The 18,320-nt window shown below is 41.2% G+C and overlaps 1 protein-coding gene across 8 annotated transcripts in view; it reads left to right on the forward strand.

Annotated features, from left to right (window-relative positions):
* Positions 1-18,320, forward strand: part of NRG3 (neuregulin 3) — a 1,154,964-nt gene that overhangs the window by 993,894 nt on the left and 142,750 nt on the right. The window lies entirely within an intron of this gene.

Here is an 18,320-nt window from a genome sequence, read left to right on the forward strand (position 1 = left end):
CCTGGTCCAATCCTGGATGTTGCATTAGGGAGTAAACCTGTGGATAGAACAGCCAATAACAAAATCAAACATCAGAGCAAAAACTTAGTAACTTAGCATAATACCATAATAATAGTTTTAACCATTGCTATTGTTTTTTAGTCTATAGTCTATTTGCTATGTTTGAATTGTGTTGAATTGGTGATTAACTCCACTGTATTTAGTACCTAGAAAAGAAGGAAGAATGTCAAGACTACTGGTAAGAAGCAGCACATAATTATAAAAGAAGGGAAAATAAAAATGTTGAAAAAATTAAAGAATGATGATTTCTACATGAAAAATATTTGGATGAAAATTATGATTTTGAATAAGAAAGAATGAAGTATGTTTGAAAGCAGTGTATATACAATACAGGGTGGTGAAGGGAAATTGGTAAAACAGAAACCTTTTGAATGTGTACAGAGTATTAAAGTGACACAGGGGCAGTTGCTTAGTGCAGGAGTTAAAACACTGATTGGGACACCCACTTTCTCTATCAGAGTGCCTTGTTTGAGTCCTAGCTCCAGTTCTCATCCAGCTTCCTGTTAATGCACACCCTGGGAGACAGCAGGTGATGGCTCAAGTCTTTGGTTCTCTGCCACCTGTGGGTGAGATCTGGATTGGGTTCCTGGTTGCTGCCTTTGGCCTGACCCAGATCCCTGACTGTTACAAACATTTGGGGAATAGACCAGAATATAGAATATATTCATTCTCAATCTCTCTCTCTCTCTCTCTCTCTCTCTCTCACTTCCTCTCTCTCTCTCCTTCCCTCCCTCCTCCCTCTCTCCCTTTCACATAAAATAAGTAACTAGTAAAAATTATACAATTGTCCATAAGATTAATGCTTCTTATAATTCAGGAAAAGAATAGGAATTTCATGACTCAGGATAAGCATTGTAAAAATCCTGCTGATGGGGGCTGGTGCCATGGCTCACTTGGCTAATCCTCCGCCTGCAGCGCCAGCATCCCATATGGGCACCAGTTCTGTCCCAGTTGTTCCTCTTCCAGTCCAGCTCTCTGCTGTGGCCCGGGAGTGCAGTGGAGGATGGCCCAAGTGCTTGGGCCCTGCACCCGCATGGGAGACCAAGAGGAACCACCTGGCTCCTGGCTTCAGATCAGTGCAGTGCGCCAGCCATAGCAGCCATTTGGGGGGTGAACCAACAGAAGGATGACCTTTCTGTCTCTCTCTCTCACTGTATAACTCTGTCAAAAAAAAAATCCTGCTGACAAGATGCTGATCATGAGGTTAGGAGGTTTAAGAGTGAGGAGTTAGTGTGGTTTCAAGGAATTCATAGCTCCTTGTGCGTCATGGGATATAGCACTTAGGAATCATCTAGAAGCAATGGAACAGATTTTCAGGGTATGTGAAAACTGGATTATTTAGAAAAATTAAATGGAAGATAGACCCAATAGAATGGTATTCATCGAGAACATATGCCTAATTGGAAAGATTTGAAATATTTGCTCATAATATTATTTGGTACTGATTCGCTTAACACTAGACTTATATCCTTCTTTGTAATGTTCATCTTTGAAATAAAAGAACTTAAGACAGGTTTTTAGAAGCAAGTAAATTTCCAAGTGCATGCACTTTTGTTAATATACGTAGAGGGGAAGAAAATCAGTCAGAAACTGACAGGATGTGCAGTAACAGGCAGAGTCTAGGACACATTATCTATATTAACAGGAATGTCCAAGTATACTGTTACATCCCTGGTAACTTTTTCCTCCCCAAAGTTCTGCAGACACAGAAGCAAGAATTTTTTTTAGATTTATTTATTTATTTTGTAAGTCGGAGTCTACAGAGAAAGAGAGAGAGAGGGAGAGAATCTTCCATTCTCTGGTTCACTCCCCAGATGGCTACAACAGCCAGCATTGGGCCAGGCCCAAGCCAGGAGTTTCATCTCTGTCTCCCACGTGGGAGCAGGTGCAACCACACTAAGGCCATCTTCTGCTTCTTTTCCCAAGTCTTTATCAGGGAACGGGATCAGAAGAGACAGGAACCACTGCCCATACAGGGTGCTGGCATCGCAGGCAGCAGCTTTACCTGCTCTGCCAGGTAAAAAACGCTGGCCCTCGGAAACAAGAGATTTTGCATTACTCAATCATTCACTCAGTCTCTGGGAATGCTATCTTTTTTTTTTCTGAAAACAGGAATAAGGAGATATCTTAATACATATCCATTAACAAATGCTTTTTGGGTTAGGAGTATAGAGCTATGCTGACACTCATAAAGGGTATTTTTAAGCATCTCTTAGGGTAGTGACTGGTACTAGATGTACATTTCTTTCATACAGAAAGTTTTTCTTAAATAAGGGTAATAGGGCTTACTTTTATTTCAAGGTTACAGATTTATGTGCAACACAAATTTAAGAGGTTAGGGTGAAGTAGAAAATTGAGATAATACTATGGAACTGTTAATTCATTTATTCTACATACAAATTTTCTTTAAAAATTACTATTGAAGTTCATAAAGATAATGTTTATGGATATATATTTTACTAAGACAATACTACAAGGTGTATTTAATTTCCATTTAAAAAATGTGTATTTCCCCTTTATGTCCTACGTTTTCTGCTTTAAAGCTGAGGGCATACAAATGAAAGTTATATTAGGATTTGCATTAGTAAGTATGTGAAAGCCAAGTTATAATTAGTCAAACCTATAATATGATCTCCAAGAAGCTTATATTTTTCCCAAAGGAGGAATAAGAAGTGTCTTAATTTTCACCTAGTAATAAATGCTTGTTGGTTAGGGAAATAGTTTTTCAAAATGACGTTATATTAAAGCTTAGAAGTTTAATGCCATATGTTGAATTCTACCCCAATTAAACCACAAGAAAAGCTGGCACCGTGGCTCACTAGGCTAATCCTCTGCCTTGCGGGCCGGCACACCGGGTTCTAGTCCCGGTTGGGGCGCCGGATTCTGTCCCGGTTGCCCCTCTTCCAGGCCAGCTCTCTGCTATGGCCCGGGAGTGCAGTGGAGGATGGCCCAAGTGCTTGGGCCCTGCACCCCATGGGAGACCAGGAGAAGCACCTGGCTCCTGCCTTTGGATCAGCTCAGTGCGCCGGCCGCAGTGCGTTGGCCGCGGCGGCCATAGGAGGGTGAACCAACGGCAAAGGAAGACCTTTCTCTCTGTCTCTCTCTCTCACTGTCCACTCTGCCTGTCAAAAAAATAAAAAAAAAGCACAAGAAAAATATAATTTAAAATATAATTTAAAGACTTTTAATAGAATGTCTTGCTTATTATCTCAATATGTGTTCATTATATGAAATTTGGAAAATAGAGGTATGAGAAACTATATATGGCCCCATTACCAAGAGATAAATAACAGATATTTTCAGTCTTTTTTCTACTATATATTTGCATTAAAAGATGAATATTATTGAGAAATATGATTTCTTTTCCAAAATTTTTATAAGCAACCTTCACATAATTAATTACAATTTAAATTATTAAATGGCTTCATTATATTTGCAAAATGTTATATAGTTTGTATAAAAATTACTGATAAAATACAAAAATAAAGGACATATATATGGAAATTTGTACATATTTGTAAAAAAACAATTATCACTCCAAATTCTACAACTCAGTAATAAATAAGTTAAAATTTAGTGAGCATCCTTCTAAACACCATTGTGCTTATTGATATCTATTTGTCTATGTTAAAAATATTGAGCGCATATTGATTGTTCCAATTTCTATCCAATATGATAGGATTTATTTTTTTAAAGATTTAATTTATTTGAAACACAGGGTTACAGAGAGAGAGGGAGAAACAGAGAGAAAGAGAGAGAGAGAGATCTCCCATCTGCTGGTTCACTCCCCAAATGGCCACAATGGTCAGGGCTGGGCCAGATTGGAGCCAGGAGCTTCTTCTGGGACTCTTACGTGGGTGCAGGAGCCCAAGCATTTGGGTGATTTTCTGCTGCTTCCCAGGTGCATCAGCAGGGAGCTGGATTTGAAGTGGAGCAGCTGGGACTCAAACCAGCATCCATATTGGGTACTGGCATTGCAGGCAGTGACTTTACTCAGTATGCCACAATGCCGCCCCGATGGGATTCATTTTACTCTTCCCTCTTTCCTTATTCATAACTTTTCTCCAACAGTAAAAAAAAATTACTTTTATTATCTATGGCATATTCTAGAACACAGTATTCCAGAAATGGTAACACATCTGCATAAAAACAAGTTTCATAATGGAAGTATAATATTTATTCACCCCAGAGCTAGAAAATTTTTCCGGTCCAGGTGGTAACTATAGGAAACTGGCAAGTGTAATACAAAGATGAATCTCTCCACCAGGTATGCACATCTCACTCCTTCACATCCATCATGTCGTGTCCATAGGCTGTCTTCTCCCTATAGCTCATCTGGATGGTCTGTTACAATTATAGCCCCAGCTTCACCCCACCTAGACCATCCTTCTTTCTCTGTTTGCCGTAGCACACATCACAGCTATGCCACCAGCATCTCATATTGGAGTGTTGCAGTGTTGCAAACACTGAAAATGTAGTGGGTCTCAAACTTAGAATGTATAGACATAACCCTTGGAATTTATTATTTAAGCACAGCCCATGGGCTTTACATTTTGGCATATACTGCAGTTGATTCTTTTCCACAGTGGGGGTGCACTCTCTTATTGTCCTGCACTTTATCATCACCCCTAAAGAGATGAATTTCCTTCCAGCATTTTCACATTACTTCCTGGGTGGGATTATAGATGGAGAACAACTCAGAGAACTGAAAAATCGCCTTCTTAGTGTTAAAGCAGATCCCCCTGTGATGTGTGTGAATACTGTGCATTGAGCAGAATGTTTATGGGACTTTTCCTAACCAATGGACTATGGCTACAAGAGAAGAAAGAAACAGAAGGGGGCCAGCACCGTGGCTCCATAGGCTAATCCTGTGGCCCAAGTGCTTGTGCCCTGCACCCCATGGGAGACCAGGAGAAGCACCTGGCTCCTGCCTTTGGATAGGTGCGGTGCGCTGGCCACAGCGCGCCGGCCACGGTGGCCATTGGAGGGTGAACCAATGGCAAAGGAAGACCTTTCTCCCTGTCTCTCTCTCTCTCACTGTCCACTCTGCCTGTAAAAAAAAAAAAAAAAAAAAGGAAAGAAATAGGAGGCTACGTGGGCACAGGATTCAGAAAGAAAGAGACATGAAACCCCGACAGAAGAGGAGAGAGATAATATAGTCCACAATGCTAGGAGTATATTCAATTTCAGCATTTTGGAATTTGTGGAATTACAGCAGCAGGTGATGCCGCTTCCCTCCAAAGATCTATTGAAGTTCATCTCTAAAACTTCACTTGTATGGAAAAAATAGAGTTCACTTTGAGGGATTCCTGAATGATGACCATTCTTCATTATCAAGTGGAATTCGAGTATGAAATCTGTTTAATGCTGATCCATGAAGGACTGCTAAAAACACAAAGGTAGAAGATTCTACACCTGTAAGATTTTTACTTGCCGACCAACCACCAGGCATTGAAGATTGTGAAAATAATGTCAAGATTATCTATGTCTGCATATACAATATGGAGGTGACAAGACAATAAATAATTATAGGAAAAATTACATAGAATGAAACATAATGACTTTAATTTTTTATTTATATAAGGGGTACAAGTTTCATGTATTGAATATATCCATTTTTAAGAGCCTATTTTATTTCTCACTCTGCATAACATAACATTGAGTTCAATGCAAATGTATCTAATTTTGTGACTTAAAAATCTCATTAACTGGTTTCCTAATTTTGTAATAGTCACAAATCTCAGACTACAATATATAAGGTGGATAAGTAGAACAGGCCACTTATGCTGAATTCAAAGAACTTGAAATCTATCTCTGGAATTTGAATCCCAGTACGTCTAGTTTCAAATTCAGGAAATTGACCTCCTAGTGCATCAATTTCCCCTCTATCATAGGAAGAAAAATGACACATATTTCTTAATGCTGTTAAGTAGAGTGACTGCTTAGGTGAAGCCATCAAAAACTTAAATGATTTTATTATTTAATTTTCTTAATTTTTTATGTCAAGTTCTATTTCACCAGACTAGAGGAAGTCTAATTGCCTTTAGTTCATCTAGTGCCAGTTTCCTGGGTTTGCATTAAAGTTATGAAAAGAGACATGGGGCCGGCACTGTGGTGTAGCAGATAAAGCTGCCGCCTGCAGTGCCAGCATCCCATATGGGCACCGGTTCCAGTCCTGGCTGCTCCACTTCCAATCCAGCTCTCTGCTGTGGCCTGGGAAAGCAGTAGAAAATGACCCAAGTCTTTGGGTCCTTGCACCCACATGGGAGACCTGGAGGAAGCTCCTGGCTCCTGGCTTCAGATCAGCGCAGCTCCGGCTGTTGCATTCATCTCAAGAGTGAACCAGGGAATGGAAGACCTCTCTCTCTCTCTCTCTCTCTCTCTCTCTCTGCCTCTCCTTCTCTCTGTGTGTAATTCTTTCAAATGAATAAATAAATCTTAAAAAATTTATTCTTATTAAAAAAAAAAAAGAAAAGAGACGTGACAGGACCCAGGCATTGGTAGTTTGAAATCAGACCAGGGATAGGGGTTGTGTGGGATGGATCTTCTAGGTACTTGCCTAACCTGGCGGCATACTCTGAGGTGTCCCAATTCCCATTCCATTTTCAGTCCACAAATGTCATTGCTGTTTCCTATGGTTTCTCAACCTCATAGCACATTGATGTCATGATCCCAGTGATGCTGCCTACCAGATGCATGGTAAAAAATAGGTCCACATGGCTGCTTTCCACCTTGGCCCATCTGGGGCCCATCTCTCTGGACCTCCCAGGCATTTCACCCTCTAGGGCAAAGCTGAGGTTGCGGAAGCAATGGGCGTGGGCACACTGAGATTTCCTGCCTCCATGGGCCTTAATTAGTAAGTTTCAAGCAGACAGCCCTGTTTGGGACCCATGGAGTGGAATTCCTATTTCTCCTCTCACTGGAACAGGAAGCAGGGAAAGAAGTGCATGCTTTGGCAGCAGCAGCAGATCTGTTTATTCCTAAAGGCCTCCTCCCAGACATTTTAGCTTTCTTCCATTTCTTCTCTTCACCTAGAAAAAAAAATTTTTAAAGATTTATTTATTTTATTTGAAAGGCAGAGTTACAGAGGGAGAGGGAGAGGGAGAGGGAGAGGGATCTTCCATCTGCTGGTTCACTCCCCAAATGACCACGATGGCTGGAGCTGAACCAATCCAAAGCCAGAAGCCAGGAGCTTCTTCCAGGTCTCCAACAAGGGTGCAGAGGCCCAAAGATCTGGGCCATCTTCCAGTGTTTTTCCAGTCGTATTAGCAAGGAACTGGATCAAAAGCGGAGCAGGCAGGAATTGAACCCGTGCATATATGGGATGATGGCCCTGCAGACGGTGGTTTAACCCACTACGCCACAGTGCTTGTTCCTCATCTAGGAAAATTTTAACATATTAATCTACAGCGGGAGTCCAGCTCTTTTTCTAAAACATCAAATTTAATATTCTATACCTTGATTTCTTCTTGGCTAAAGATTTTCTATCTCAAAACTTTCTCTATGTTTATTGCTAAGACCTCCCTTCCCAAAGTCAGTTGAAGGGGAGGACCCAGAGTAAAAGGAACTACTTGTTGGCCGGTGCCGAGGCTCACTAGGCTAATCCTCCGGCTGCTCCTCTTCCAGTCCAGCTGTCTGCTGTGACCTGGGAGGGCAGTGGAGGATGGCCCAAGTGCTTGGGCCCAGTACCCGTATGCATGGGAGACCAGGAGGAAGCTGGTGCAGTGCGCCAGCCATAGTGGCCATTTGAGGGGTGAACCAATGGAAGGAAGACCTTTCTCTCTGCTCTCTGTCTCACAAACTCTGCCTGTCAAAACAAACAAACAAACAAACAAAAACAAAAACAAAAACATCCAGGAACTACTTGTAGCAGAGATTGAGTTGAATAAAGCATCAGCTATCAAGTTTTCCTTTGTTTATTCAAATGCTCAATCTGTGCCAGGAACTGTCTTGGAATCTATGATATAAAGAGAAATTAAGCATGGTTTTTTAATTAGATTAAACATAATCATTTGGGAACTATGGGCAAGTGAACAAATAACAACGATAATTACAGTGCAATGTGAAGAAACAGAGTACATAACTACAAAGGATTCCACAGAAGACCCTGTATAGAAAAAGATTTGCTTCTCAAGGCTGGTTTTGCTTGAAGTTAGTCTGTATACATGCATTAAGTTCCCAAGACTGCGTAGGTACAAAGTCGAGCATTTGCATTGGAGTGTGCAGCTTGGGGTTGCAGCATGACTATTTGAGTGGAAGGGCACATCAGACAAGGTAGAAAGCTTTCCATGAGTGATGTCAGTGTGGTGTAATGAAAAAGGAATCTTTCATCTTCAGCATTTTGGCTTAAGTCTATGCACATTTATTTCCTCACCTGTAAATTACCAGGATGCTGTGAGGGTGAGAGAGGGAAATACATGTGGACTTTTCCAGTACAGCATTTGTAGATGGTAATTTCTTTTTTTTTTTTCCTTAAGATTTGTTTGTTTATTTGAGAGGCAGAGTTAGAAAGAAAGGGAAAGAGAGAGAGGTGTTCCATCCACTGGTTCACTCCCCAATGGCTGCAATGGCCAGAGCTGAGCTGATAACGATTTCGGGAGCCCGGAGCTTCTTCCAGGCCTCCCAGGCAGGTGCAGGGGCCCAAGCACCTGGGCCATCCTCTGCCTTCCCGGGCCACAGCAGAGAGCTGGATCAGAAGAGGAGCAGCTGGGACACGAACTGGCACACAGAGAGGATGGTGTGCTGCAGGAGGAGGCTTAACTTGCCATGCTACAGCGCTGGCCCCTATAGATGGTAGTTTCAAGAAAGAATGTTGTTGACTCTCCCTGCTCATTTGCCTCTCCAGTGTATGCTTGATGTAAAATAAGAATATTGTAAATTTATCCATACTTAGCTTCTGACATCTGCACACCATTTTGGAAAGGTTATCACTAATAGGATTTCAACAGAATGAGTATATCTTCTCAAATATCAAGAGAGAATGCATACAGAAAACCACCAAGACTGTAGAATAAGCTGGTGGAAGAATGAGGCTAAGAATATCAAAATACCTGCAGTCAACTGAGTTCCCAGCTACTTATTCTAGATAACTGTTCCCTCCATCATTTAAATACAGGAGCTTCCTTTGTTTTTCCTATACTACTAAGAGTAATCCAGTTACATTGGGGAAAGCCACTAATGGAAGAAGGTTCTGCTGGTTTAATTTCCATTTCTTTATTTTTATTAAATAAAGGAGGTTTACATTAGTCCATGGTTTATTCACTAATGGGTTTAGGAAGCAGGTAGCTAAAAAATAATTGTTCCTTGCATTTAAATGAGAGGCAAATAACACTGTCAGCTGATTATGCATTTAGGGGAAAAGTTTCATCCTGCTGCTACATTTTAAGTCTGCATAAAAAATAAATTAATCTATTAGTGAGCCCAAATGTATCTTCTGTTGTGTTCATTATCAAGTATTCTCAGGTGTTCAGGGGTTTGTAAGTATAAATTAATGTGACTTTTAAACTTGCTAACAGAAATAGGCATAAGGAACATAAGCTATGAAACTAGTCCCATACCAGTGCTTTTTGTAAGAAAAAATATTATATATGAAATTAAGTTGTTCCCCAATATTGAAATGTGCTATTTTGTTAAAATGAAGCAATAAAACATAATCAACAATAAAAAAATAAGCAGAGTTGCCACATTCCCTTCTCAGTTGCCTGATTTTATGTATGCACAAATACCAAATGTATGAATATGCACATTTCAACAAATACACAGATTGCTTGATTCAAGTGCTCATTATCCTTCTGTATGTGTATTCCATCAACAAAAATATTTTGAGCAGTCACTCCCTGTTAGACAGGGTACATACACCAGAAGGAGGTGAGATTGCCAGACAAATGACCATGATATAGAATTCAAAGCACAGCGTGGAGAGGACAGCTCTTGGGGCAGTGTGTGAGCTGAGACTTGAATGATAAGCAAGAGAGAGCAGCTCTGCCAAAGACCTGGAGTGCTCACAGAGCTTGTTGCACTGAGATGCTTTCACACATGTCACAGATGCAGCTTAGTTTGTAATCAAAAGAGGTAGAGGTTGCACAGAATAGTGGAAAACAGAATTGTCACATATGGCTAGAGATGAAGGCATCTGGAGGCTTCCTCTGAAACTCTGTTAGGCTCAATACTTTTCTTCCCAAAGTCATTAAAGAAAAAACTCTGTACTTAAGTAGTGACGTGTATGAAGGTGTGGTGTAACTGAAGTATTAGAATAGGAAAAGACAGGAACATACCTCTCTCATCACCCTCCTGCCAGCAATCCAAAATTCACTGAGGAATAAATTATGTAGTTTCAAATACACAGTGTGTGTGTGTGTGTGTGTGTGTGTACAGTACATTTATTAGAAATGCCCAAGCAATTTGGAAAGTTACAGTATCATATAAGTCTTGAGTGAACACTTAGTATAAACATGAAGATGCTATTATTACTCATCAATAAGTGCAACAGGTAGTGTTGTATCAGGAAACCAGAGATGGCTTCAAGAGACATTGAGCCGAGTAACATGGTAGGAGTTTGTTAGAAGTCTTGGCAGTCCATCTGGAAAGACACTCAGGGCAGTAGGATGGCTATAACAAAAGCATGGCATGTGTGAGTTACTGAGCCTATATAGAAAGAACTGACAGACAATGCTTGAAGAGATGCTGGAAAGAGGTGATTTTTTTTTTTTTGCATACTTTCAGGGATTTTTTTTTTTTTTTGCATACTGTTCAGGGGAAACATTAAATGACAAGCTACATTCTTCATTGGAATAACTATTTGTGATACATTTCAGTTGCTTGTGTTTCTTTGCTTTACCCACACAAGTGAATACCTTTGCATAAAACAAAATACTTAAGTAGCCAATGAAGCAACCAGGTATTAACAATGGACAGAACTGATTTTCAGAAGCCACAGTAGCTGACCACTTAACATGAGCCCAAACTGAAGAGTAGTTACCAAAACAAAAGACAAGACAAGGTGTTGAGTCCTGCACCATTTCATGATGGTATCAGGCACCACTTAAGAATAAGCCACATGTGCTTGGCTTTCTCAGTTGCCACCCATTCTCTTGAGCCTCTATATTAAAAGTACTTCTTTCTGGTTATGGCTTCAAGTCCTCACCTTAGAGTGAATTTTCTTCACTTCTTTCTGGCCATGGGCTCTCTGTTTTGTTCCTTTACCAATGAGATTTTTATGCCAGATCCTCCACATTGTAACATTTGGCTGCTCAGTCTTGATAAATATCTTGGGAAGTTGGTCCAGGACCAGGAATCCTCTATGTCACATAGACTCTGGGATGATATCTCTTTTTGGTTCCTCTGTCTTTGGCAGATGGGAAGCCAAGGATCTCTTTGCTGGGATCTGCATGTTACTGAAGCTGTCATCTGTGTTAGGAGTTGTCTTTACTCTTTGTTTAGTGGAGTGTAGTTCAGAACAATGTTCTTTAAATGTGTCCATCATTTTCTGAATTAGTATTCACTATGAAGATACTGCAATTTTGAATGTCTAAGTATGATTAAAAGTATGGCTTTGAAACATTTTGTTAACAAAGGCTTTAATCAGTTAGTGTGCCAACTGTAAACACAGTATTATTTGCCATGTAATCCTTTCTTTCCTTTTTCTTATTTCTTTTTCTTTCTTTGAATAGACTTTCTTCTCTTTTATCATAATACTCATATCTATTAGCTCTAATAACTTCTATATATGTTCAGTGATACTAACAGGGATTGATGTGAAAAGTTAGAATAAAAATGAGCATGGGGCAGGAATTGTGGCATAGCAGGTCAAGCCATTGCTTGGGCCAACTGCGTCCCATATCAGAGTGCCTGGTTTGAATCCTGGACATTTTGAGCTTCTGATTTAGTTTTCTGCTAATGCACCTAAGAGACAGCAGATGATGGCTCATGTACTTGGGTTCCTGCTATCCACATGGGAGAACCTGATGGAGGTCCTGGCTCCTGGCTTTGATCTGGCTTCCCTGGCTATTGTGGAAATTTGGGCAGTGAACCAGTAGTAGAAAGAGCTCTCTCACTAATTTCTCTCTCTCTCTCTCTCCCTCTCTCTCCAGTTCTCCCTCTTTCTCTGTCAGTCTACATTACAAATAAGTATTCTTTTTTTTTAAAAAAAATAATAACTTTTGAAGAACCTTTTTTTGATATTTTATTATGTGGGGCAGAATCTCATCTTGAATATACACAACTGAAACATACAGCGTGGTCTCCATTTCTGCCTGCCCTCCTCCTTGGATCCAAATGCACATTCTTGTTTAGGAGATGAGGGAAGAGTATGAAATAGAAATATCTGTGTCCAGCAGGAGTCAGCAGTACAGTTTTGGGAGGAAAAATAAAGAGGTCATGTTCTATAACAAGGCCTAGGGAGAAAACGAGGCTGTGCACTTTTCTGGAATAGTGGTTTTTGCTTCTCCAGGATTGATGGCCTGTCTGGTATGAGGCTGGTCATGGTAATAATGTCACAGCCTACTCTCAGAAGCAAAAAAAGCTGTCAGTTCTGATGTGATGGAGTTGAAGGGGGATCAGGATTTTAGAGCTTTTGCCACAAATATTCCTCTGAGTTGAACACGTAATACAGGGTGATTTTGTGTAAAATTGACTGCTAGTTTATTTTACAGGTGTAGAAGGAAGACTAGAAACAAGTAGAACAAAGAACTTAGCAGGAACTACTTTTTGGAGGTGTTGAGTTATTAATATGAGTTCTTATTTTCCACAATTTATTCATGAATATATATAAATTCTTAATCAAAAATATATATGATAAAAGTGAAATTAGGTATTTAATGATGTAAGGTAATTCAGTGAAGGGAAAGTAGAGTTTAGAATCAGACCTGCAGTCATATCCCAACTCTTATACTAAACTCTATGCTAAATAGATTTTTAGAAAGGTAAATGATAATCTCTCTCTCCCTGTAGGACTGATGTTCTACAAATGTGGAAGGGACTTTCCTGCTTCACCCACCAGAAGTGTGCTCACACTCTTGAGCATTTCCGCATCTTAAGATCAGAAAGAGGCCGGCGCCGCGGCTCAATAGGCTAATCCTCTGCCTGCGGCGCCAGCACCCCAGGTTCTAGTCCCGGTCAGGGCGCTGGATTCTGTCCCGGTTGCTCCTCTTCCAGTCCAGCTCTCTGCTGTGGCCCAGGAGTGTAGTGGAGGATGGCCCAAGTGCTTGGGCCCTGCACCTGCATGGGAGACCAGGAAGAAGCACCTGGCTCCTGGCTTCAGATCAGCACAGCGCGCCAGCCACAATGCACCAGCTGTAGCGGCCACTTAGGGGGTGAACCAACGGAAAAAGGAAGACCTTTCTCTCTGTCTCTTTCTCTCACTAACTCTGCCTGTCCAAAAAAAAAAAAAAAAAAAGGTCAGAAAGATTCAGGTCTGGCTGCAGCCCTGCTCCCACATTCTCCTGCTGACTTCCAAGTGTCGCTTTCCCCTAATGACACAGCAACATGTTCTAGTAGGGTTTAGTCAATTCTATTCTCCCGTCCTTTGATTCCTTAACCATTTTAGAGGTGTATCTTCAGTGGATCCCATGTATTGATTTTTCAGAATGAAGCAATTGCAGCCAGAGCCATCTGTAGTCCTCATTCTCCTCCTAATCAGAAACCTTAGAGTCTATCCCAGTGTTTCCTAGTTTGCCTGTCTTGCTGCCATAAACAGGGACAAGCATGACAGTGTCTCAGCATACAACATCTCATATCTTGGCCATGATCTCACCTGGGAGTAAGAAAAATACACAGACCCACTATTAAATGTGAAACATGCTAAGCATGAAACAATGATATCGCTTTACAGTGAGTTAAGGTGCTAAGGGTTAGCAAATACTCCATGCCCAGCTTACCATCTTCATAAATCCAACTGAGTCTCCTCTGCTGAGGCTGACCGCCTCTTCCTGGATTATCACCCATAAGAAGTCATTTGACAGGGACCTGTGGGTGGAATCTACAGAGTGACAGATTTATGTTCAGTTACTAAGATGAGCCATTCGTGACTGACGTGTGGTTTGCTCCACACACACATGGCATGCATTTTGCAGAGTGGGTCCCGCAGATCACAGCTCCACAGAGTGCTCCATGACAAAGTGCCTCTTTTCATGAAGCTTGACTTACCACCAGGAGAGTCTGCACACACACAAGAGGTCCTGTGGCAATTCTCCCAGTGAAGCGGCCCGTTGCACTGTATCACACTTGTATCAGTGTGTTCATGGAACGTCTCATTCCATGTCTAAATCATCATATCTAGGACTACTCTGTGACAGAATCGAAGTCGCCTCGTTCAGTAGCTTTACCCCAGGACTGGCATTGAATCCTGGTCTTCTTGCTGCATTGTCCCTGTGCTGCCTTGCAGTGAGTTCCTCACCCTAGGATAAATAACAGCTTTTCCCATTGCATGCTGAGATTGGAGTCAAAGTCAAGGGTGAGTTCTGCTTGCTTTTTCTGAGCCTGCTCACCTGGGGTCACTGCCAGCAGCGCATCTTTGTCGCCTGTAGACAAGAGTATGTAAATTGCTTGTGAGGTCTGTTGTACAACATGGTGATGGTTATTAACAACAATTCATTGAATACTTGAAAATTGCTAACAATAGACGTTAAGTGTTTCCAGCACAGGGAAAAAAAAATTAGGGAATGCGTATGCTAATTAGTTGAATTAGCCCTTCAGTAATGTGTACATCAAAAATCCTTAAATATGTAGAATTGTTGTCAATTAGAAAAAAAGGTAGAAGAAAAACATGGCTTGGATTTGCCAGGAGTTCTCCAGGAGTTTGTGACTTTATAAAATATTCACTTTGTCTTCCTAGGCAGTTATCTGCTCCTAAAATCTTAAGAATGTTTCATTTTTGCCCACAGAGATGCTGGCATTAGTTAAGTACGTTGCTAATTATAACATTATTTGGTTCCATGTCTGGCATATCTTCAGACAACTTTTTATGTATCTCTTGCTATATATAAATACAACTAACTATGCCAGCTTTGTCATGCAGCAATTTCCTTAGTAACCAGTGGGGGAGCATTAGTGATTTGCAATTTGATTCCTTGGAGACAGAGAACTGTTGGGTTCTTTTTTATCCATCCTATTTATGGTATCTTCTGTACTTCCTCCATAAAGTAGGGGCTGGTAGGTAAAGAAGTGATGCTTCTACATTGCCTGAAGATGCTTGGAAACACTTGGTCTCTTAAGTGGATTCAATCATTCTTCCCTGTAGATCTCATTATCTGCTGAACAGCTTTCCCTTCATGGGAAGGGCAAATGTAGACCTTGAGTGTAACAGGAGTGCCCATGGTTGGACGGCCGCGGCTCAGTCATGTTCCCACCACTTTCAGACAATGTGGGTTAGGCTAAGTTCACCTCTCCATGCCTCTGCTCCTCTCCTGTAAAACAAGCACAATACCAGTCTTACATAGCGCTGTGACATCATACTGAAAGCAGTCTCTGGTACGCAGAATGTGCTCAATAAGCGCTGGTCACTACAAAGACGTGAACATTCCAAATAAATGCAGGTTTTACATATAAAAGTCAAAGTGTTAAAAAGGGAAAATTATGCATCCTAATCCATGCCATAGGAAAAAAATCAAACTGCTTTTGCTTATGATGTGTGCCTCTGTGTCCACCCTGATATCCGTGTAGTTGTTGGCTCAGAGTTTGTTGAGTGGTTGAGTAAACGAACTACTAACTGATGAATTCTCATCTTCTCTTGATATTTTCATGCAGGTCTGAATATCCCAGGAAGGCCGTTTGCTTTGAGATATAGCCCTTTAAGGGTTATGAGGAATATTGTGGTTTATGTTCTGCATCTTACTCAATTGACAAAATTAATTGCTTTTTCTTTGTCTCTCATTTGCTCTTCATGATTTTCATTGATCCTTCTGTGTGGACCAAACCTTGTCAGGGTCTTCAAGTCTGCAACAGGGATCATCATGTATATCATTTTAATAAGCAATGCTAATGTGTATGCTGGGGGAGGAGATTTAAAATAAGATCTGTTTGTTTTTATGTTTGTTTGGCAGCAGATTCCATGAATAAGCAATTATAAAATTAATCAATAATTTCCCTTTAAAATCCAAGATATATTGGTCACTGGGATGGAGAATATTTCTGAAAATTACCACTTTAATCATGTAACTTTTTTGCGATGTTAAGATAGATTTCTTTTTCCTCAGGACTTCTGCTCATACCTTTTAGTATTTGAATAATTTTAAAATTCTGATTTCTGTCTCTGATATTGGTCATGAATTCATTGCATTTGTAAAGTTTTCACATTGGCCTCCAAGTTCTCAAACATGGTCCTCACTTCTTAGCACAATTTATGATTTCCCAAAAGCCACACCCTCCACATGCTCTGTCACACAATTGCAGAGGAGAGCAGCCAGGATCCTGCAAGAATGAGAAATGGCCACTGGCTGCACCTGCCAAGAACACACACAGCAGGCAGTCGGTTCAGGGCCATTCAGCTCCACCAGAAGGTTCTTTTCGCACCAGTCTGAGGCTGATGGCTTTCCCGCTGCCTGGTCATGCCATTGAATATCTGGGGCCCACTATTTGACATCTCTGCTCTGTTATCTCTAGCTAGATTTCCCCCTTGATTTTCTTCTTGCATTTTTTCTTCTGGCTGTGTGCAAATACCCAGTCTTTTTGTCTGTTTTCATTATAGCCTCCTGATAGATTATGTCTCTCAAATCCTTATTTTTTGGTACTGTAACCCTAGTCTCTCCAATGTCCTCGGTGCATACAGTCATAAAACTTCCTTTTGGCACTAGAACACAAGCATGAGCTTGCCAGACCTTCCACAAATCGCATTCTTTTGTGAAGCACCCTCATTCTGTCCCAAGCATGTAGGTCCCTGGCTGCTCTAGCCAAAGCACATTTTTTGCTTTTCCATTATAGCACTTATTACAAAGGATGACCAGAGTTTTCTTCCTGTGGTCTCCCACTGGTTTTTGAACTATGTGAGAACAAGAATCCTGTCTTTTCATGAAGTGTGCCGGGTATTTATCACTGAACCCATCAGAACAGAACGAGTAGTCAAAAAACACCATGCAAGAAAGGAGTGCATTATAAACATGGCCATTATCTTTCTTTATATAAGTAGACATTTCTCAATTAAAATTATTAGTCACAACCACTTAAATTGAACTGGCTGTAGGCAAATTGATTTGATAGAAGCAAAGTGGATTAGTGGTCACCAAGTGCTGTGGAGCAGTAGAAAGTGGCTCAGGGATACTGAGTTGATGTTTGAGGTGATGGAAATGTGTTAGACGTGTATTGGTGGTTCTTGTACAACATTTTTTTCTTTTTTTGACAGGCAGAGTGGACAGTGAGAGAGAGACAGAGAGAAAGGTCTTCCTTTTCCATTGGTTCACCCTCCAATGGCCGCCGCAGCTGGCACGCTGCGGCCGGCGCACCGCACTGATCCGATGGCAGGAGCCAGGAGCCAGGTGCTTATCCTGGTCTCCCATGGGGTTCAGGGCCCAAGCACTTGGGCCATCCTCCACTGCACTCCCTGGCCACAGCAGAGAGCTGGCCTGGAAGAGGGGCAACCGGGACAGAATCCGGCGCCCCAACCGGGACTAGAACCCAGTGTGCCAGCGCCGCAAGGCGGAGGATTAGCCCAGTGAGCCGCGGCGCCGGCTTCTTGTACGACATTGTAAATGTAATGAATACCATTGAGTCATACAGCGAAAAATGGCTAACATGGCATATTTTGTGTTATATATTTTAGCATGGTAAAATAGTGAACTGTTTACAAACAGGAAACAGCCAAGGTTGTGAAATGCTTTTTTTCTAAAAGGAAAAGCTAATTTGCTAAATGGAGAACTCCTCAAAGGAAGCTCAGATATTTGTCCTGGTAACAAAGAAAAAAATTATAGCAATACTTTTTTTTAAAAAAAATCTCATTTTCAGACAAATATTGCTACAACAGAAAACATCATTCAGTAGTGCAATGAGTGCAAAAGTGAGTGAATGAAAGAGGGCACTATTTAAAGGAATGAGCCTCTGAGGCCGACTGGTGCTTTTCCTCACTCTACTCTTCATAAGCAACCTTACCTGGTCAGGGTGGATGAAGGCTCAGGTGGACTGGGTTTGTGTTCCACATCTGCTTCAGATTTTGTGTCCTGTGTAAGTAACAGGGGTGCAACTACTCATGTGAGAGACTTGAATTGAGTTCTCGGATCCCAGCTTCGGGCCACGGCCAGCCTCACCCATCAGAATCATTTGAGAGCCAGCTGCAG

This window comes from Oryctolagus cuniculus, chromosome 15 (genome assembly GCF_051225735.1).
Source record: "Oryctolagus cuniculus isolate XC-2025 breed Fujian yellow rabbit chromosome 15, ASM5122573v1, whole genome shotgun sequence".
NCBI classification, from domain to species: domain Eukaryota; kingdom Metazoa; phylum Chordata; class Mammalia; order Lagomorpha; family Leporidae; genus Oryctolagus; species Oryctolagus cuniculus.